The sequence below is a fragment of the Hirundo rustica genome, chromosome 11 (assembly GCF_015227805.2).
Source record: "Hirundo rustica isolate bHirRus1 chromosome 11, bHirRus1.pri.v3, whole genome shotgun sequence".
NCBI lineage: Eukaryota > Metazoa > Chordata > Aves > Passeriformes > Hirundinidae > Hirundo > Hirundo rustica.
The window spans coordinates 11,272,179-11,293,129 of NC_053460.1; positions in this window are offsets into that span (position 1 = coordinate 11,272,179).

Sequence of the window (20,951 nt, forward strand, 5' to 3'; positions counted from 1 at the left end):
CTCTTGAGGAGAACAAGTGTGGGTTGTGTAGCTGTCAAAAGAGGGTTTAGTGCTTGACCCTAAGAAGCATTCAAAGCCCAGATCTTTCTTTTTTATTGCTTTTCATTTTCATTGTTTGTACTTTATACTTAAGAAGGGGCCTCTGCACAGGGGAAAGCCCCTGCTTTCGTATTCACAACCAGCAGCCTTCTGCTAAAACACCTCAAAAGCTTTTCACAGCCAGAATTTGGAAACCACTGCTCTGTGTCAACTGCTGGCGCATAATCAGGCTGCACATGGAGGGGCTGGGGCGGGATGTGAGGGTGCACGTGCCGGATGGAGCCCAGGCAGGATGGGATGGACATGCTGTAGGGATTTGGGGTACATGCATTAATGTTCTGGCAAGAAACAGGACAGGAGGTCTGTAAGCTTGGATGTAGTAAAGCAGGGGTGTGAATCCGAAAGGTAAGCTTCTGAATCAATGTAGTTTAGAAGGTACAGACGATAGTTGTTTAACTGGATGCTCACTGAAAAGCTGATGATACACTTTTATATATCTGTGCTCCAAAAGAAGTTGTCTTACATTCTCTACAGATGGTGTTTATGCACAAGCTCACAGTTAGAAATAGCCATTAAAAAGGTTGGAGATTTTGGGAAATTATTCATAATTACTATTGTATAATTGAAAAGTGTAAATTTTGCATTACATTTCATTTTATAGAACTACAGTGCAATTATACTTGTAAAAGCTATTGCCAATATGAAGTAGTTTATTTGTAAAAAATGCACAATGCTTGTAGTGTTCCTAATTGGACAGGAGTTTTGGTTGACATACAAAAGTGTTAAAGGTGATTTCAAATCCTTTCCATCCACATTGGCAAGGCTGTTGGCCTTATCTTTTTATCTTGGGTAGTAACTCAGTTCTCCAGGGCCATTCCAAGGGAGCCAGGAGCACAAGAGCACCAAACAAACAGATGGGGTGAGATACCAGAAACCTGAGCGGTGGAGGAAGGTCACCTCTTTGGAAAGTTACACAATCCTTGTGGGAGCCTGGCTCCCGAGTAGGGTGATTTCAGGTGACTCCAGGCGGGAAGTGGGCGCTGCACAAACCCTGCCCTCTGCTGCTAAAGCCATGAAACAGAATAAAAGAAAAGGAGATGACAGAATAATTGGTCAGCCAATTGAGACAAACTACTATATGCTGTGTATTCTGGGATAATTTACACCCTTAGGAAACCCTAACAAGAAGCAGTTGCTGGCTTGCTCAAACAAATAAGCATTCATGTGGGGAAGCATGGTTTTAATTACACAGATCTCCAGTCAATATCTGGGAGCCAAGGAAGTGCAAGGGTCCATGAGCACTCTGTATCGGCATCATCTGGTTCAGCCAACAAGAAGCATTTCACAGACAGCACAGGAAAATAAATAAAAGTTGAGTAAGTCAAAAAGCCTTACAATGAAGAAATTAAATAGCACTCAGGTTGAGAGTATCAGAAAAATCAGAACAAAACAAAACACAAAACCAAAAACACCCCCAAACCCAAAACCAAACAAAACACAAAACCACAAAAAAAAAGAAGACAAAACTCTCAAAATTACAAACTGTTTGAGCTTTCATGTGTAGCAAAAATTCCTCCAGAACTGTATTTGTTGCTCATAACAGGCAACTGGGAATAACATGACAAGTTTGCAGAGTCCCTGCAGGGCGCAGTGCACATGCAGGCACTGTCCAAGGCTTGTTCTTGAGGGCAAATGTTGCTTTCTGCTTGTTGCCACTGGTTCAGGCCTCTCATTTTTATGCAGACTCGAGGCCATGTCATTACTCTGCTGCTCGTTCTCAGCGGCCAGCCGGTCTCAGCCAGGCAGCCTCAGTGGTAAAGTGACTTTCAGCATCATCACAGAAAATCCCCGAGAGGAGGGAACTTTCCCTGTGATATGGGGCTCTGTGGGTTCGTGCCGGCCCTGCTGAGGAACAACGGCACTTTGACTGCTGGCCGCACCAGGCACGAGGAAATCAGAATTCTTATAAAAATCCCCCACCCATGGGAGTGTTTCAAGGCCGGGTCGGATGGGGCTTTGACCAGTGGTCTTTGTGGAAGGTGTTCCTGCCCGTGGCAGGAGGATTGGAACTAGATGAGATGATCTTTAAGGTCTCTTCCAACCCAACCCATTCTATGATGCTGTGATTCTTTTGCCTTCAAACATCTTCACTGGAAGATCCAGAGCAAAAACACATCTTCAGGCCTACTGACAGTCAGACTGTACTGATTCAGCACGTGTTCAGATGTAGAAATCTGCTTAAATTCAATGCATTTTTATTGCAGAAAAATTAAACAACAGAAAAATAAACACCAGTAAAAGCCCAGGTAAATCAAACCATTCTAAATCTCCCACAGGTGTCAATGGCCTCTGTCAACCAGAGATAAGGTAATGATACCTGCGGCCTGCCAAGAGAACATTTCTGGTTACCAGCATTCTTACACTTTGCCGCCTTCTCCTTGGATTCAATGTCTCTTAAGCTCAAAGTTAAGCTCCTTATGAAGTATATTGCAGAGTATAAAATGTAATTAAGATTTGAGAACAGTAGAAGATCCTGTAACTGCTCATAATCCATCTCTTCTTTCTCCAGACCTAGAAAATAGAAGTAACGAGGCTTCCCAAAGGATTGATGTTTTAATTTTATTTTGTGTTTTGCTTCTATTAAGTATTTCAGTCTATTAAAGTGGAATAAGAAGAAAAGATTATTACACAGGTTTTTGTTAAAACTGAAGCAGCAGGATAAACAGGTGACTTCATGAAAAACTGAACCAGGTTACTATTATTCTTAGTGATTAATTAACATCTGTGATATTTAAATGTCGATAACTGCACCTGTTTCTTCAAAACATCCTCCAGGGTTTCCTGTGTGGAAAAGCAGAGGGTGAGAGGCTGATCATTTCCAGCTCAACATAAATATGGCTGTGACTAAGATTTGCTGGTCAAGTGCTGTAAGAAACAGAGTCCTTGGACCAAAGTACATAGATGATGCCTTTGTGAATTTAATGGCACTTTAATACAAAGTAAATAACCCCTTGCAGTATCATATGTAGAATTTTCATCCTATACTTTTTGTTTAGTATCACTGATATTAGGTGATCACTGATTTTGTTTAGTATCACTGATTTTAGTCATCACCTCTTGAAATCCATTGTAAAGCTCACAGTAGCTTTGGAGCTACTGGACCAAATCTTGACAGAGCAGCTTTGGTACTTTTATAAAGTAAAAGATTTATTATACCTCTGAGCTATGCTTATATTCCTGCTGGCAGCAAGGTGAAGGCTGTTTGACACAGAGCCCCTTCACCTTTGCAGCTCTATATGAATGACTGTGAGCAGTACTGAGTCTGGGCAAAATTTGGGGGTTCACTTGATGCTGAAAGAGTCAATACTGTTTCTCCTTAGAGTGAGATGTCTTGCTTTCCACACTCAGGCATTTAAGCAGCTAGTAATTTTAAAAAAAGGTGCTGCCTTCACTGTCCCAATATTTGGTTACAAAGTAACATCAGTATTGCTGGTTTTCCCATCTTTACACAGAGGTAAAGAGGTACACTCTTTCCTACTTTTGGTACATATACAAGTCTTTTAAGCAATACAGACTTGATTTAAAAAAGCTAACCCAGCAGCATAAACCAAAACCAACTGTGTGCATTGAAGCATTTTGTACATCATAGCTGCTACTTACCATTCTTATTCATCTGGCATTTACAGAGAAAACCTGTCTTGATATCTTGAAGGCACTTTTAATGAGTACACATCATGAATTTTCCAACTGCTTTTAGATTGAAAATGATTTCCTTTCTATTTGTCAGAGAATCATGTTATTTTACATTTTAAAAGGTTCTTGAACACCTCTCCAGCACCTGGATTGTAAGTGATTATTGGCTATTGTATTTCGAAAATGAAAGTTGGTAGAATTTACTTCAAGCCTGTTCAACTAAATAAAAAAGTTAACTTCTGCTTAAAAAGAAAGAATAAAACTGCTACATAGCTACTGTACTCTCAGCTAAATACCTGCTTTGATATATTCATGCAAAAGGTTAAATCCTGCACTCCTTTTCTGTGCAGCACCTGTACCAGTCATCCCATCCCCTCTCGCAGAATATTCTACATGTCAGACTCCTCCTGTCAGGATGCTGCAAGCGTATGAGTGTTCAAAGCGTGGAAAGGTCAAAATCATCAAGGAAAATCCATTCAGGTTTCTTCAATACAGACATCATTTCTGGTTTGGGAAGCCCCCTAATAAAATTGGTCAGAGACTGGAAGGCAATCTGGGGAAAATAGCGTGCTGTGTGTGTCTTGTGCTCACCTTCATCCCAGAGCAGCTCCTTTTGGACACTGGAGACCAGGATAAGTAAACCTTTGTAACCCCTATTTTTAAGTCTTATGTTAAATGGACTAATTTTAAAAGCACTGCAAAGGTTACTCTGGCTTTGGAAAGTTTCAGAATGGGGAAGCTAAGCTTAGTTTCATGAACAAAAATCCATGAGATTTTTGGCAAAAAACTAGGCAAAATAAGCAAATCCCCGAGCATGGGAAGACAAGTGGGAAAGTTGACTATATCAGGTTCAGTTAGTCTTTTCCAACCCTAAGCCTAACTGCCAAGCACTGAGCCGTAGCTATTATTTTTCTTTCTTTCTCAAACTGTAGATGAATTAGAAGGGTTTTTTTTTTTAATTGTTCGAATACTACCAAAAATGAGTACACACAACATTGACCTACTCTGCCAAACTGGTCAAGGAACTCTCAGTTTCAGAGGGAACAGATGGAGGCTCCTGCCTGTAAGTCCACGGCTGCTGTTTGATCACCACTAATCGGGCGACTTTCCTGACTGGCGAGTTTGGTGTAAAAAAATACTGCATATTTTAGTTATAACCTTGTAAAACTTCACTTTGCATTTGAAAATATTTGGAGTGAAGAGAAATAATGAACTCTCTCTACCCACATTAAGTAGATAATTGAGAATATGAATATTAAGCAGCTCAATCTAAAGGGTTACTGATTGATTTGTTGCAAGTTACTGTGAATTAGTCTGCAAGGAGGAAAACAGGATTACAATTTAAAGATTGTAATTCAATGGCTTAGAATTTGTGCCACTTCCCATTCTCATTACATTTGCAGGAATTAAGCACTTCTGTCACACAATTTAGCATTAACTAGGATAAAAGAGATTTATCGTTTCTGTTGTTATTTTGACGACCATAGAGTCAAAGGCAGAGAGCAGCTAAAACCATCATTATTTTTAATGTTGGCTGGTGACACGCGTTACTGCCTGGGCGAACATGGCAGGGAGTGGAAAGGACCATACCCCATGGATGGTCTGAAAATAAAATCTTGCTTTGATGGTTTAGCAAAGCAAAGCCATAACTGTGCTGGCGAGCAGCCTGCTTCCCACCGTGACCCCTGGAGAGAGAACATCCTTCCAGCAGCGCAGGGGTGACGGAGTTAAAGGCTGCTGGTTCTCTCTGGTGTGGTTGCCCACACTTGGAGCACTTTTCAAGTGTTCCCACTCCGAATCCAGTGGTTGAGTTTGTGGTCAGACTATAATTAGTGGCCTTTGAGCAGATTCCTTGAAACGAGAGGCTCAGCAGAATCCTGGCAGTCCTCCGGGCTTGAGCAATTTAATGCTCATGCCTGGGATTTAGCATACAGTCTGCTCAGTGTTCATATTTAAGGACAAATTTGCAGACAGGGAACAGAAAAATGGCTTGACTTCTAACTAGCTATCACATTTGGCTGTTCAGTTCTTGTGTGAGATCTTTACAGAGAGATCTAAGACTTGTTTTCCAAAACTCACCAGCAGAGAATATGATGGCAGTTCTTATGCAGAAACAAACAAAGCTCTATTTATGCAGGAAAGCTGTTTGTTTGTTTGTTAATGATCTTGTGTAGGTAATAGCTAGTAGCAGTGATGGTAATTCGTTGCCTGGAACACATTCACCCAAAATGCTTGTATTTATTTTTGGGGAACATGACATATACTGACTTCTTCAGTGCAGATATAAAGAAATATATTGTGTTTTACAGAACAACTGCCTTTATTCTCTCTTTTCCTTGGTCCCTTGAGCTTTAGAGTATGACTATTTAATTAAAAAGATTGAATGAGAGACCAAGTTTAATTTTTTCTAAACAATAAACTCCAACATATTCAACAATGTCTCATGCCTTCCTGGCATTTTGACGTACGCCTGCAGCAGAGTCTATTGAATTTGGTATGTGACTAAAATCTAACAAAGAACACTGTCTACTGAACTTTAAATCTGCTTGGTTAAATCATTCAATGTGCTGTACAAGTTGTACAACTGAAATTGAAAATAAGCAGAGCCCTTACAAAACTCGGCCAAGAAGCAGCTTAGCTAAAATTCTCAAGATATGACTTAGGAGCTCTAGGGTAATTTTTACAGTAAAAAACTCACTGAAATGATTACTTTATATGAATCCATCTTATTTTTTTACTCTTGTTACTTATCTGTACTCCATTACGACTTAAATTAAAACTGTGAGAAATGTGTTTGGTTGGATCCTTGCAACCAGTTGCTACAATGTTTGTTATTTGGGTAAATATATTACTGCAGTAGGAACCCTGTTGGACTGGGCTGCAGAATTGTCACAGCATTGACATCCATGGAGTTAGACAATAAATCCTTCTTTTGCAGGATATTAAAACAAACAAACAAACAAATCTGGAAAAATAGAAATATTCTTTTGGATCTCCAGTATATCTGTTTGTCAGACAGTACTCTGCAGGGGAGACATTTCCATCTATTGACACATTGTAAATAATAAATTAAAAAAAAAAAAGGCACTATATTATCACATTTAAATAACAAGAAAAACATGAGGCAGCACCCACTTTGAAAGATCTACAGAGACTACATTTCATGCTAGATAAGTGCTAGAGAAATGGGCAAAAGGAGATGAGAATACTCTTTGAAATCCGGTGAAATTATATTTGTTATAAATCCTGGGCTGAGGATTCAGCTTTGGTCAAACTCTATTGAAAGTAGCTATTAGAAATAAAAAGTGAGCATATTTATGAGCTGTGTAATACAGTAATCTGAAGCCATGTTAAACTTAAATGACCTGTTCCACATGGAGATTGCACCCTGAATTATATCAGGACAGTTATAATGAAAATAGCAGGTGTCCTATTGCTTTTTGGTCAATTACCATAGTTAATGAATGAAGCAAATTTTTTATTACAATTTAATTAGCGAAGTTTGTTCAGCTCACTTGCAGCATCTGTTTTTTTTGCAAGAGCCTGCACGTTGAACCCAATTTCTTAAAAAATTAGGTCATCTAGAGCACAAAGACCTTGATCCAGCACTGTGCATGTGAACTTCCCTACCCAGAAGGATGGGAGATGAGGCCCAGTGTCAGGGACTTCATCCTGTTGCATTTCAGAGTAGAACTATTGCATTCACCTTGGTGCTGGTCTTCCCACCTTCTTACTTTTTGCTGGTGCTGTGTCTCAGCACTGTATTTCTCAGCACCAATGACCATGACCAGCAGCAGCAGAACAGTGGGATTTATATAACTATAGTCTCTGGTTTCAGGCTGGGACTTCTGCACACATCTGAAGTCAGTTGCCTTAACTCTTGAGGAAAGAATTCCTCTTATAAACTTTCCTTGGATGTCTGTCCTGGTGCTCCTTCTGATGCTGTACCCAGCCAAAATGCTCAAGTGGTACTATTAGCCTGACGCTCTCAGCCTTGTGGGCTCTTGCCCAAACAGAAGGGACTCAGCTCTTACAAATGGGATGTCTGGATGCCATGAGAGCAGTTCACTGCACTGTGTAGCCTTGGCATATTCATTGCAAAACATCCTTATGGCTCACTGGGCAGGAAGTACCTGTGGTACTGAGATGCACTCCTGCTACCAGAGGACATCAAATCAACAAATGAATTATTGAGTAAAACTCTATGGTCAGACTAAGTAATCACAGAGATCCCTTCTGCCCCTAAAATCTATTAGTTTAATTCTGTTTTACCCTAAGGCCATTTTACACCCCTCTAGCAATGTAAATGGACCTTGAGGATTGAATATTTATATCCCCTTTGTGGTATTTTTATGTTGCCAGAGTGATGCCTCAAAAACCTTTGTGTGAATGAGAATGAGGAGCTCTGAGTCCCTCAATTGCCATGCTGGAAGCTGGCTCAGGGCCTGGGATTTTGCTTGATTCTGTGGTTTTCCTTGTCTGATCAATACCTGGAGACTGTTTGGGAGTCCTTGTTTTAGTATTTTATTAACATTGATCCATGTAACTTTGTTTATGCCTTTTGTGCTGGGGATTGACTAGTTAATGACATAACCAATTAACCACCTGCCTTTGGCAGAGTGCTAAAATCAAGGTGTATATTTTTCCGACATGTGCTGTGAAATCATACCAACCTGTGGAGATGTGAAAAGAAACCAAAGAGTAAATCTAAAATGGTCTGGACTATAATCTTGGCTCCCAGCTGACAGCAGATGTGTCTGGGGTGTTGGTGAATCTCTCTGGTGAGAATCCAAGTGGCACCAGGAGCTGAATTTGAAAGTAGAACTACTTGACCTAGGGTTGTCTGTTAGTGCTGTTGTGGTTATGTGTCCAAAATTGGGGTTTCCCTATTAAAACCTACAGTAGGATGGCTTTGATATGCATTATACCTGCACACTCTAGTAGCAGCTTTATCTTTCTTGTGGCCTAAATGTAATCCCATAATAAACAAAAATTCCTGTTGGGTTCTTGGATTAGGTGAACATCTGCTCACTAATCTGTTTTTATACTGCATAGTGGCTCTTTCTTGTAAGCTTTTCACTTGGATGAAAAGATAATAGAAATAAATAAATAAATAAATAAATAAATTACTCAAAAACCAAAAGAGAAATTTAGATTCCTGCTGGATAAACCCTGGCATTCAGCACTTCCTGGAGCCCAGCGCTGCTCCCTGCACAGAGCTCTTCACTCTGCTAACAGCAGCCCAAATGCCTCCTACAGTGAGGGCTCTTTTTGTTTCACTGGGCATTGCATGCAGCGATACAAGCCATGGCACACGGCTGGAGAAAAGCAGACACCCGAGGACAGATTCCTCTGTTGCATAATTCCACGGCTGAGAAATGTGCCAGGGAATGCAGAATTATGACCAAGACTTTCAGCTTTCCTTCTCATTGTCTTCATGGCCCGGTAGAAAACTGTGACAGCTGGAAATGATGGAAAAAATGGAGCTTTATTGCTTACCAGAGGAGTCAGATGGCCTTCAGCAATTATTGTAAGAAGTGAGAAGTGCTCCTTTTTAATAGATCTATTGCAAATCTGTGGACCTGGGCTGTATATCTGTAGGGATGGTTTTTTAGTCCCAAAGTGCTCCTGGGCACTGGTAAATGTCTCCAAGATTTTACTTCTTGTAAATGCAGAAGTGCAGCTACTTCTGCAAGTGCTCAAGTCATTGTTACGCCTTCTCTGGGCAAGGAATAGCAAAGTGGTACAAGCTAAGCTTAAAACTGAAAACAGACCCCAAAATGGAAGCTGTTCAAAGGAAACAGCAGGGAATAACTTTTGCTCCTGTTGATTCTGGGTTGATTTTTTTGTTTTAATTTTTATTTTGAAATACAGGACATGTCTGCAGGGCACGTCCCCACGTACACCAGTGGCTCCCGCTGCCCACAGCTGTTGGGGGCAGCACGGTCTGGCCACTCCAGTTTGGAGAGAGCTGTGGGGCCAAAGTGAGGGGAGGACTCAGCAGACCAGGGATGTTGATCACAGCACACCCAGCCTTGTTGCACAAGTGCTTTAATGAGGCAACAGGCTCCTCAGAGCTTACTGCTTTGGATTACACCATGTCACCTTCTGTCGCACCGCGTGAAGCCCTAAGTGAGGCCGGCGTGGTGGAACTCAGGGGATCTTGATGTGGAATGTTATTACATGCTGCAGTGTGTGAGACAATCAAAGTCTGTCTCTCCTGGCTCAGGTGCTTGCTCCCCACTTCCACAGTGGCCCTGCAGTCCAAGCTTCCAGCACGTGGTCAGCAGGGGAGGTGTTTGGAAGAAATGGGATATTTTCATTAAGCAATTTCAAATCTCATTAGCAAATTTTCATAAAGTGATAATGCAGTGACAATATTAGCTGTAATAATCCAATATGAAAGTCACTCTCATGCGAGGGAAAAGTGCTAATAAAAGGCTTGCATTTTATACAGTCTAGCAGCACGTGCATCAGCGTGCTCTTAAGGAAATGTTGCAGAATTTTAATTTCCCGAAATCAGTTCAAAGCTTTGGAATACAGTGAATTAATACTGATTGAAAGTCCTAAAGTTCATCTTTACCTTCACAACAACTGCCAGCTCTTAGTAAAACCAAGATTTTTATTTTTTTTTTTGCTTAAAAACCCCTCAAAAATTAAACAAAACCACTAAAATTTTCATTTAAGCCTGACAGACAGAAGGGAATTGTGTTGTTGTAGAGCACCAGATAAAAGCAGCATCTAGAACTGTGTTTCAGTTGCCAGGACGACAAACCACTGCCACGCATTCAGCCCTGTGAGGACTGTGAGGGAGATCAAACCGTGTGTGATGGAGCAGCTCAAGCACCAGCCCCAGTGACAGACAGCAGAGCTAGGGCGTTTTCTGGGTGATGCTGCTGCTTAGCCAACACTTGATCTGAGGGACAAATACAGGGCCCTGCCTATTTCTAATTTAATCTTTAGTTGTTACAGTTTTTGTAAGGAGATGAATTCCAAGATGCATCCAAATGTTTTTACATTTTGCAGGCCACTGGCTTTCCTCTTGCTCAGCCACTCTGCTCGTGCTATGAAATCTGCTTTGTAGACTAAACCATCTACAGCCCATCTGAAATTAGAAACCACGTCTTGCTGAGTGACTGACGGCAGAGGCAGAGGGAATAGGTGCGGAGCATCTTGCCCCGCTCCCATCTCCCAGCTGGGCCCATCCTGGTGGGTCCCAGAGAAACAGACCGGTCCTGTCAGCGAATGGGTGAACCCCTCTGCCGCAGTGTTCTTGTCCATGCTGTCCCCAGTGCAGATGTCAGGCCATAAACTCGGGCTCCGATACAAGCAGACCCTCTGGGGAAGGTACAAGAGCTGTGTTTAATTCCAGGCTCAGCCCTGTGTCCTCTCCACGTGGGGAACATCAGCTGGTGCTGAGGCACAGTGCTGGGTCCGAAGTGGGGTCAGTAATTAATTCCAGCAGTGGATGCTCCTACAGATAGGACCAGTTTATGCCCAACGAATTTAATTAGGTTCGGGTTTCTCTTTACTGTTTCATCAATTAGTGTGAGCATATAGTGGTTTGTAAAAGGATCAGTAGGGTGGGGTTTTAATTACTTAGAGAACATTGTTTACATTATTTATCCCAGGGTCAGTCAGGTGCTTTGTGTTTGTAAAAGGGAGTTGGAAGCTAAAGGGCTGCTGCAGCAGCTCTGGTGAGGCTGGTTAACCTCTCATTGTGTAAGAAATGCTGCTCACGTGAGTAAGTGCTCTGTAGTTTTGTCAAGAGATGTAGATAAATGCTGCCTAGAAGTAATCAGTTTCTTTAGTTTCATTCTGCATAAAGACTTTCTAACTTTAAAGACTCTTTTCATGAATGGGAAAATATGAAATCAATTCCATTTATCTGAATGAATCTTTCAGCCAGCTGAGGGTTTAGTGTGGGGCACTGCAGGCAAAATGTAACAAATGCAGCAGTATAAAAATGATTAAAGAATGATGAGCAAGGTTATAGAGATAAAAATGAGTGAAAGAATCGGAAAAGTGCAAACAAGAAATCTGTGCGATACGAAAGGGTTTGTCTATTTTTCATGTTTACTTCTTCCATGTTCATAATTTTTTGGTCCATCATCAATCACTGTCGATTTGAAAAAGTGCTATACTTAAGGTCATTTATTCAGGGCTATTGGAGGCTAAAATTATGCAGTTTCAGTCAAATATACATGAATAAAGACTGTCATTTCTGATTAATGACATGTGACTTCAGTGTCTTACAGAATCATCTTGCCATCCAAGCTTTACAAAAAGGTTATTATGTAAAGCCTCTTCCATAATATATCTACTTTTTCTCTTAGAACATTGCAGAAGCCATTTTGCTCACATTAAAATCAGTGCAGATATCCCTCATGCCAGTGGTAATTACTCTACAGATTTGGAGCTTGCTAGAATAAGTAAATTTTTGTGGAACTCAAAATTGCATTACTGAAGATGATTACCAAGCTTGTGGGTTTTGGTACTGTTTCAGAGTTTGCTTTTTATTTTAGCTTTAAGAGAAAGCCTAGTCTTTTATTGGAAAAAATATCTATAGAAAACACTAACCTTATGCAATGTATTTAAAAACAACATCACATATGACATTTCAGCATTAATTACTGTTTTTCATGATTCACCATTTCCCTTATCTTCCAGTGCGTAATGCAGCCCGTGTGTGTGTTGTTCTGAGGGAGAACGGGTGAGTTTAGAAACTTAAGGGAAAAGTCAGAAAAGGAGAGGCACCCATGCCAGGGGCTGTAAGAACTCTCCCCCAGCCAGTCTGTGCTTGTTGGTGCTCCCAAGGAGAATCTCTGGGCTGCCTTTGAAGCAGTGTGCCGTATGTGCTGCTACAGCCACTTCTGACTCCTGCAAGTGGACTCACAGAGCACAGGCTGGCTCCTCTCTGAGCTGTGTTTTCACTCCCTGACAGATCACCCCTCTTGCAGGAAAGCTTTATTCTGAGGGAGAACAGAGGGAGTTCCTTTCTCTGCTGTTTTGCCTCCTGTTGCTTGTGGCGGGGCAGAGTTTAAGGTGATGCCAGGGGCCTTTGTGTCTCGAGGTACGCAGAGAAGGTGCTGCAGGGAAACCCTGTGCTGTTAGGGCCCTTCTCTTTAGTGCTTCATGGTACCAAGAGAAACATTAACGTTTCATCAAACCTCCAAATTTCCATTTCTCCAGCAGGTGTGATAGTGGTAAGGCTGCAGCTATATTTATTAGCCATCAGGAACTTTTACACTGGTATTGTTGTTGGTTAAAGGCACTGCTCCATGAAAATATTTAAGTCTGAAGTCTGGTTCTTGCATAGAAACCTGGAATTCTTTTCCTCTTCTTTGAAGGGCATTAGCAAGGCACACTTCTTCACTTGAGTAGCCATAAAACAGAGGGAAGTGTAACAAAGATGGGACTATCAGAGGAACTGGAGCTGCTGCTGAGAACCCAGTTGCCCATAGAGCTGAGCAGGCAGTAATTCAACTCCCACCCTGTTTCGCCCTTTAAAATCATCTTTTACTTCCCCTTGTTAGAAAAAGTGTGCAGGGAGCCAGTATTCCTGCCAAACACCCTTCCCTGGCCTTCTTTTCTCTGTGTGCCTACATGTGGGGCTCAATACCAACTAACTAGATGATCTCAGGTGCTATATGGGCTTGCATTTTCTAGGAGGAGAATGTTCTGGTCTTGCCTTAAGCCTTCAGTAGCAGTCCCCAGCTTTGCTGGGAGGAGGCTCTTGGTGCTGTTGTAGTGCTCACAAGCCTGGGACTCCAAGCTGCTGCTACTGTTTGCCAACTGTGGTGAGCCCTGTGGTACAGCTCTGTGTCTCTGCACAAAGTAATAAAAACTGACTTGGGATAATCCAGTAGAAAGGCCTAACAGCCCAGTGAATCGATATTTATCATATCATGTCAGAACAGAGCTATTGGTCCACAATCTCTCCTTGAAACTTCCTAGTTTTACTGCTTATTCCTTTTTACTATGGTTTAAAAGACTAGAATCTGTATTACCTATGCATTCCATACTATGAATGGGGGGAATGACAATATTAAGTACAAAAGCTAAGATGAGGATTTTTTTTTTTTTTAAAGATAATTATTTCTCTAAGACATAACTTTTTGTATTTCTCAAAAAGATTAGGGTAGAATTTTGTGTTGCTGTGTAGATGCACAACACATTACACCTCTGCCTTTCTATTTTGTTTGTTCTGGTTACTTTAGGTTTGTTTGGAATGTCCTTTGACTTAAATGGAAACAGATTTTTCAGAGTAATTGTTGAGAGAGACAGAATGCTCCTTGGGAACTGTATTTCCAGCCCCATGAGGCACCAGTGCTGAGTGCTTGGGAAGTGACTGATTCCTGGTCCAGGACAAACAGCTTTTGGGTGGGAGGAGTTCGAAGTGGACAGTATCTCCAGGAGGCTCTGTAAGCCAATCTCGTAGTTGCTCTTTTGTTTCTAAATGCTTATTTTGTAAAGGTCTTCTTTTGCTTTGCTTCCAGCAATGTTTGTGAGAAATTGCTGAGGTGCTGTCCTTTACTTTCGCCTCCCAACCAATTGAAGGTTCAAGCGTTATGCCTGCATGCTGCAAATTTTGATCATTAGCCAAATGGTCAAACAGAGCAGGTTCAATGGAAACTTCCCTAAAGTGAACACTACTTGTCGGAAAGAAAAATGCTGTTTTGTTCCATTTCTTTTGCATTTATGTTCATGGTGCTATTACTAGAGAGACCCACATGATTGGGTAGGAGCATTATGCAGTGTTTAGTGGTTAGGAGCTACAGACATAAAAAATGAGTTGATTCAATAACCTGTCACCTTTTGCTGAGTAAGTGATGTGTTATGGCAATGTGATTGCACAGGGCCTGATGCAGAACATCCCATCCCAAAGCCTTTTTCTGCTAGGGCGCAGTAGTGGCTGCATGGGTCGGCATGCATTTTGGAGTAGTTACTATATATAGTACCTCTATGACTTTGGATGCTGTCACTGCTTAAATTTATGACTGTGTTTCTTGTGAATTTGTCAATGAGATATACACAGAAAAAGGATTTGTTAATATAGGTATGTGTGTATTAACGTCAGTGAAATATGCATACACACACTTGTAATATCTGTTATATGCCTTAGTGTTAAATTAATAGCAGAATTAATACATAATTTTTCCTAATGCAAAAAAGAAAAAATGTAGTGCTCAAAATGTGACGGTCTTGCTAGGAAGCTAAATTACATTAAGGAAGATAAGATCAAGAGGAAAAATAAAATCTCATGTGAGCAGAAAAAGATTTTGGGAGATCAATAGACAACACCAGTTAGAAGAGTAAGAGGAATATGAAAAACCTCCTATTTGAATTGTATAGTATGATATTGTCCTATTTTATGCTGGTTTTTCTCTGCAAATCAAATGGTATCCAGAATCATGGCATGATATAGTTGAATCAGCTCTCATCAATTTTGTTTAAGGACTACAACACAGGACATCTGTAATATAGGACTGTTCATATTTCTTGTGGTTCTGATACTATTAAAGCTACTTAAGTGTCATGACGTGTTTATTTATGAGATCATCAAAGCCACTTAATAACTTTCTCTTGGTTACTTGTTTACATCTGTGTAATACAGAGCCAGATTGTGCAGCCCACAGCCACGTTGGTGAGCACTTGCTCATGCGAGTTGTGCCACTGACATAAGGGTTTCACAATCTGGCCCATGATGTATCAAAATACACGAGGCCAAGATCTTATCACTTACAATCATGTAAATCTGGCTTTAATCCATTTAAGCTCCAAGTTAGGGACCTAGATATAAATCAGTGAAATTTCATTGGCTTCTGTATTTGTTTCAGCAGAGCTGCTCTGATTTACACTGGGCAGATCAGGCCCATTAGATTTGCAATTTAGAAATGCATTTGCTCCACTGGATGTGTAAATGCTGCGATAGCCAAAATTAACATAGCCACAAAGAAAGATTATTTTCAACACCGGCTATTTAAAATATCTCTTTGCACAATATAAACAAAAAGAATTATGTCAGAGTCAGAAGCAAGAGGGTTTAGGAGTCATATATGTCTTAACCTTTACACTGGCTATGAGTACATCAGTTCCTACAAGATGAACTGCATTATAAAGTAAATAGATCTGCTTTAAAGAAAGGTCAGGACACATGTTCTGCTAAAATCTAATTTCAGTCTATTGCCCTATAACCTACTGCTCTCTTGAATACAACAGATATAATAGTAAAGAGCCTGCATTTAATTATCTGTGATATAAAGCCTCCTTATCCTCCTGAGAATATTCACAGGGATAATAGAAGGTATTCTCAAAATTCTGTATTTACCTCTGTATAGGGAATGCACTGTGTTTTAACTGTCTTTCTTGCTTTCTGGAAATGTTATTTAAGCACCTCTTATACCCTTAATCCAATTTTATATTACTTTCATGTCCTGGAAGCCTAGATTGTTTTACAGACCCAAGCAAAGCCTATTGCAGCACCGTTAGCCAGTGGTAGGTTCCTGCAAATGCACTAAGAGCAAGCTTTTGCACTGAGAGCAACTGTTTGCAGCTGCTTGTTTTTAAGATGAATTGCATTAGGATTCAACAGCTTGATAATAACGTTAATTTTCCCTGGTAAAAGCCAGAAGAGCTTTAAAGTGAAGGGTACTTGCCGCAGTGTCAGTGTTGGCCTGGCAGAGAAACATCTACAGATAATATGTAGAGTTAAGTAAAAGAGTAACTTAGGGGGGCTTAATCATATTATAACTGATGTGCCATGCAGTCCTAAATCAATCCTATGTCATTTGGAAAGGAGATTGATAGTAAATTAGCATTCATTGGTGATCATTCAAGCACTGGCCTGAAATATGTAAGCAAACTTCAGGAAACAAAAGAGAAAGCACCTGTCAACGGTTCAGAGCTACATGAGAACATTTTTGTCCCATGAGTGACACTGCAAACAGGTATGTGCAAACTATAATATAAACTGGTATTAACTGGCCTAATTACTGAATAAATCAAAGTTATTCCATCAAGATCCAAGAGTAGAGGGTCAGATCTGAACTGCCCAGAGCAATCTTTCTCACTTGCATCCCAGGAAGATGTTGCTAACTTGATTTTTGCAGGTGGTTAAAGATCCATTCCCTGTAGTTGGACTCCAGGAAGTGGCTGAGCTGACCATGTTGACAGCACACATTTCTGCCTCTGTTCCTCCATCCAGCACCAGCTCCACTGTCTCCAACTGATGGTTGTTTAATATGCAGGTGAATTAAAACATCTTATATTTATAAATATATTTCCCTGGAGTCTTTTCTATTGAAGACAGTGATAGTCATTTAAGGTAATATTCTGTCATCATTTGAAACTCATCATTCATGGTGAAGTCCAGTATTTTGGAAAAAAGAAAGAAAATTAGAAAAAGGGAAAAGAAAATGTAAGAAAAGGAAACAGGATGTCTCCTAAAGCTGTCTCAGGAAAATGAATAGCCTGAATTCCTACATCTGTCAGTAGCTTGGGAATTGGTTTGGAAATGCTGGTTAAATTGTTACACAAAACGATGTGACATTATCTTTGCTTATGAAGTGTCCTACTGTGTTATTGTCTTGTTGGAACACGCTGCTTTGGTAGAATTTATGGCAGAAGATCCTTGTAAGAAGCACATCACTTTGGGTGTCATTGCACAGTTGATGCTATACCTGTGAAGGTCCTCCCTGCTGCCAGCCCCCAGCAGCTGAAGCACAGGGAAGGTCTTGCAGGCACCAGATGATTAAATCCTTTGTCACAGGCTCTGTGTGATGGTGAGCTTAGTAGCACTATTTGAATCTTTCAAGCAAAAAACCCCCAAACTAACAAAAAGAAAAAAAAAAAATTGCAAAATGGTAAATATTTATCAGCTGTTTCAGTCTTGCTTCTTCTCAATTTCCTAGCCATACATCTCCAAAAAGACTTTGCACCAAGTGAAAAGCCACAGCACAAAATGAGTTGCTGGGACACTGGCACCGGAATATTTTTTTATATATTTATTTAGCCTGTGTCTCTTTCAGGGATCCCTGTGGGTCCAACTTTCAGTCTGGGATTGCTCTGATCCCTTTGTGGAGGAAAAGGGCTGGGGGCAGAAGAGGGCTTGGGGTGATCTTCCTCGTGTGTTAGTGGCTGTCGTGTTTGGCAAGTCCATGGAAGTGTTGCAATCTGGTGCAGCTTGGAAGAAGGAAAGATGTGAAGGCATGTGACTGTGCTGGTGGAGCTGCCTTAATCATACCCAAAGGAGAACTATAAATTCCACCTAGAAGCAAGAAAAATGCTTCTAATTCTCCTTTAGGGAGAATCTCTATAACTAACTTTCCTATTCCAGTGCAATGAGACCTAGCTGTCTCTGCAGAGACTCCTGGTTTTACCGTTTCATATTTTCTTGGAAACCTTAATACTTCCACTCAGGAGAGTTCCTTCTGGGGCATTAAAATACAGGTCCCTAGGACTTCCCTTCCATTTCTTGCAAAAATAATGGTTATTACCAAGAATGGGTAGCAGGTTCAGTGCTTATTAGTCTTACTTTTTAAAAATCTGAAACAAATGTTTTTTCTTCCACTGTAACTGATCATTTTAATTTCCCTTCTTTGTCTGTAATAAAAATTGATGTTAAAGGATGCCTGAGGCAGTGTAATGAGAAAATGAAATTAGTTTTTCAGTTGGCTGGTCAAAAGCATTTTATACATGATAATAAACAGTTTATTTTACTCTTTTGCTTATGACATAATAAATGATAAAAACATTTTCCTGAAATAGATATTGCCCACTTTTCTACAGAGAGCTCAAGCTGGGATTTTTCCATTCATGGAGTCCCATAACTCTAGGAACTGTCTGCTTACTTGATCTAGTTTTCTTAACCTTTTTTTGGGCAGTACACAACAGTGCATCTCCACACTGAGCATGGCCAAAAGCTTAAGGCTTTTTTCTTCCTTCTTGAAAACCTTTCTCAGAAGTGCTGGGTCGATTACACTGTGTAACCCAGGAGTAAATCTATGGCAAGGCATTTCTGAGGAGTCTCTCAGAATTCTGTGTAGTATCCTTAAAGCCATGCCCAGCCCTGTATTTGAACCAAATGGTGCTGGTTCTTTTGCAGATGTTGGAGCCCAGAGAGCCTGAGCAGGAGCCAAACACAGCCTGGTGGTCCCACTGCATGAGATGGACACCTTTCCTCCCCTCCTTGAACTTGGGCAAGGTGGGGAATCTGGGTGTTAATGGTTTGCATAAATTCTTGACTGCTAAACTGTCTAGTTTTCTGAGGTTGTATTCAACACTTTTGCAGATACAGAGAAGAGGAGGCTTAGTTGTTGTTCAGGGTTCAGTGGAAGCCTGTGACCACTTTGAGAGTTGTCCCATTTCAGCTTCTTCCCCCCGCATTCATCCTGTGCATGAATTGTAAAAGCTTTTTTTTCATAGAGGGTCTTTCTGAAACGAACATATGAGACTCATTGGTTTATTTAGATTGATGATAGGGGCTTCTTCAAAGCAAGAAATCAAAATAGGTGAGTAGTGAGATGAACACATAACATATTGATAAATGTAGTTACATATATGAAATGGGCAAGAAAAGAGAAAAAGCTGAGTTTCTTGCACATGATTCTTACAGTTCTTGACAGCTCGAACTCCCACGTGCTCAAATAGTTCAATACTGGATTAGTGTGATGTCTGCTTAGTGCATCCTGTGGGGCATAGGCTCAGCAAGAGCCACATCATTCAGGATTCTGGGGACAGCTTGTAAACAACTCTACCAGCAATCCCACTCCAATCAGAGTCAAACTTGAAGATGGAACAAGGGGGGGGGGGGGGGGGGGGGGGTGGGGAAGAGACGTTTTCTTATTTAGGCTCCCATAATTTATTTTCTAAACTGTCATTAGTCCATTTTTACAAATGACTTTACTTACAAAGAAGTATTTATTTGTAAAAGAATATGAACTTCATAGAGCAAGATAGAGCACGCCTTATTAGCATGAAAGAAAAGTAGAATGGACAAGTAAGCACTGAACTGAAAGCTTGATTATGTTTTTATTTTTACTGAAGCCTATGGCAAGGCTGCCCTTATGTTTAATAAAGCCATGGGGCTTCCTACTCACACCAGGAGCTGATGCTTTTCCTGTGCTCAGAAAAAAGGAATTTCTCACTGAGATACATGCACAGCTTGTTTGCAAATGGAAAGTGAGTCTGTTCCCTTTTGGTGGAAAAAAATTCTATTGTTAAAAAATATTGAAATCCTTGTAATCTTAACAACCACAGCACTAATGTTAATAATGCATTTAACATTTATTTATTGACTTTTATTATGTGTCAAGATAGTTTGCGCTAGACTAATAAAGTTTTAATAACAAAGAACCTGTTTGCAAATTCTTACTCGTGAACCTTATCCCATTGATATTACTAAGAGTCTTCATGAAAGTTGCATTTTTGATAAGACTAACTCAGGGTAAGACATGCTGCATCTGTATGATGAGTGAAAATCTTAATATGTGGGTGAAAGTATATGTTAGAGCTGATATTATAGTTCTCATGAGTCCTGCAAACCAACAAAAATCAATATTCAATACATAGAAAATGAATATGAAGGTCAAAAGTAAGCATGGCTTAAATTTATGTTGGAACTCCTCAAGTGGTCACCTGCTTGAGTTCCACAGGGCAGCCCCACTATGCCCAGGGTGGAGTTATTTCCAAATCTTTTGTGTCTGTGCTCAAAAGACTCAGCAGGGAGAGCCATTGCATTTCCCACTCCTCATGGGTTGCCCAGTGCTCCCCATTGAGACCATCACGGGATTCCTCTGTGCCAAGATCTTCCACAAACTTTTGAAGACTGTTGCTGATCTCCACCTGGTGCTCCCTCCCTCTGTTTCACTCCTCTCTGCTAATTAGCGCAAGTTTAATTTTTCTTCTTGAAGTGAGTGGAATTCGAACTCAGCCCAGGTTTCTCTTCTCAGCAGGATATTATTAGGATAATTAAATAGCAGAAATTATTAACAAGGAGTACAGTAATCTGTTCATTCTTTGATTTCCTGAAATGACAATGTATCTGCTGGTACAAATGCAGACTACTTGGATGGATTTTTTGGTGAGTGTCAGTGCCTCTGCTGACAATTACAAATCTTGGCTGGAAACATTAGTTACAGATATCTCACAGCTTTTAGGAAGCAGCTCACTGGCTATCCAGGTAGCTGTGTTCCTCTTTGTGTATGTGAGAAAGTCCA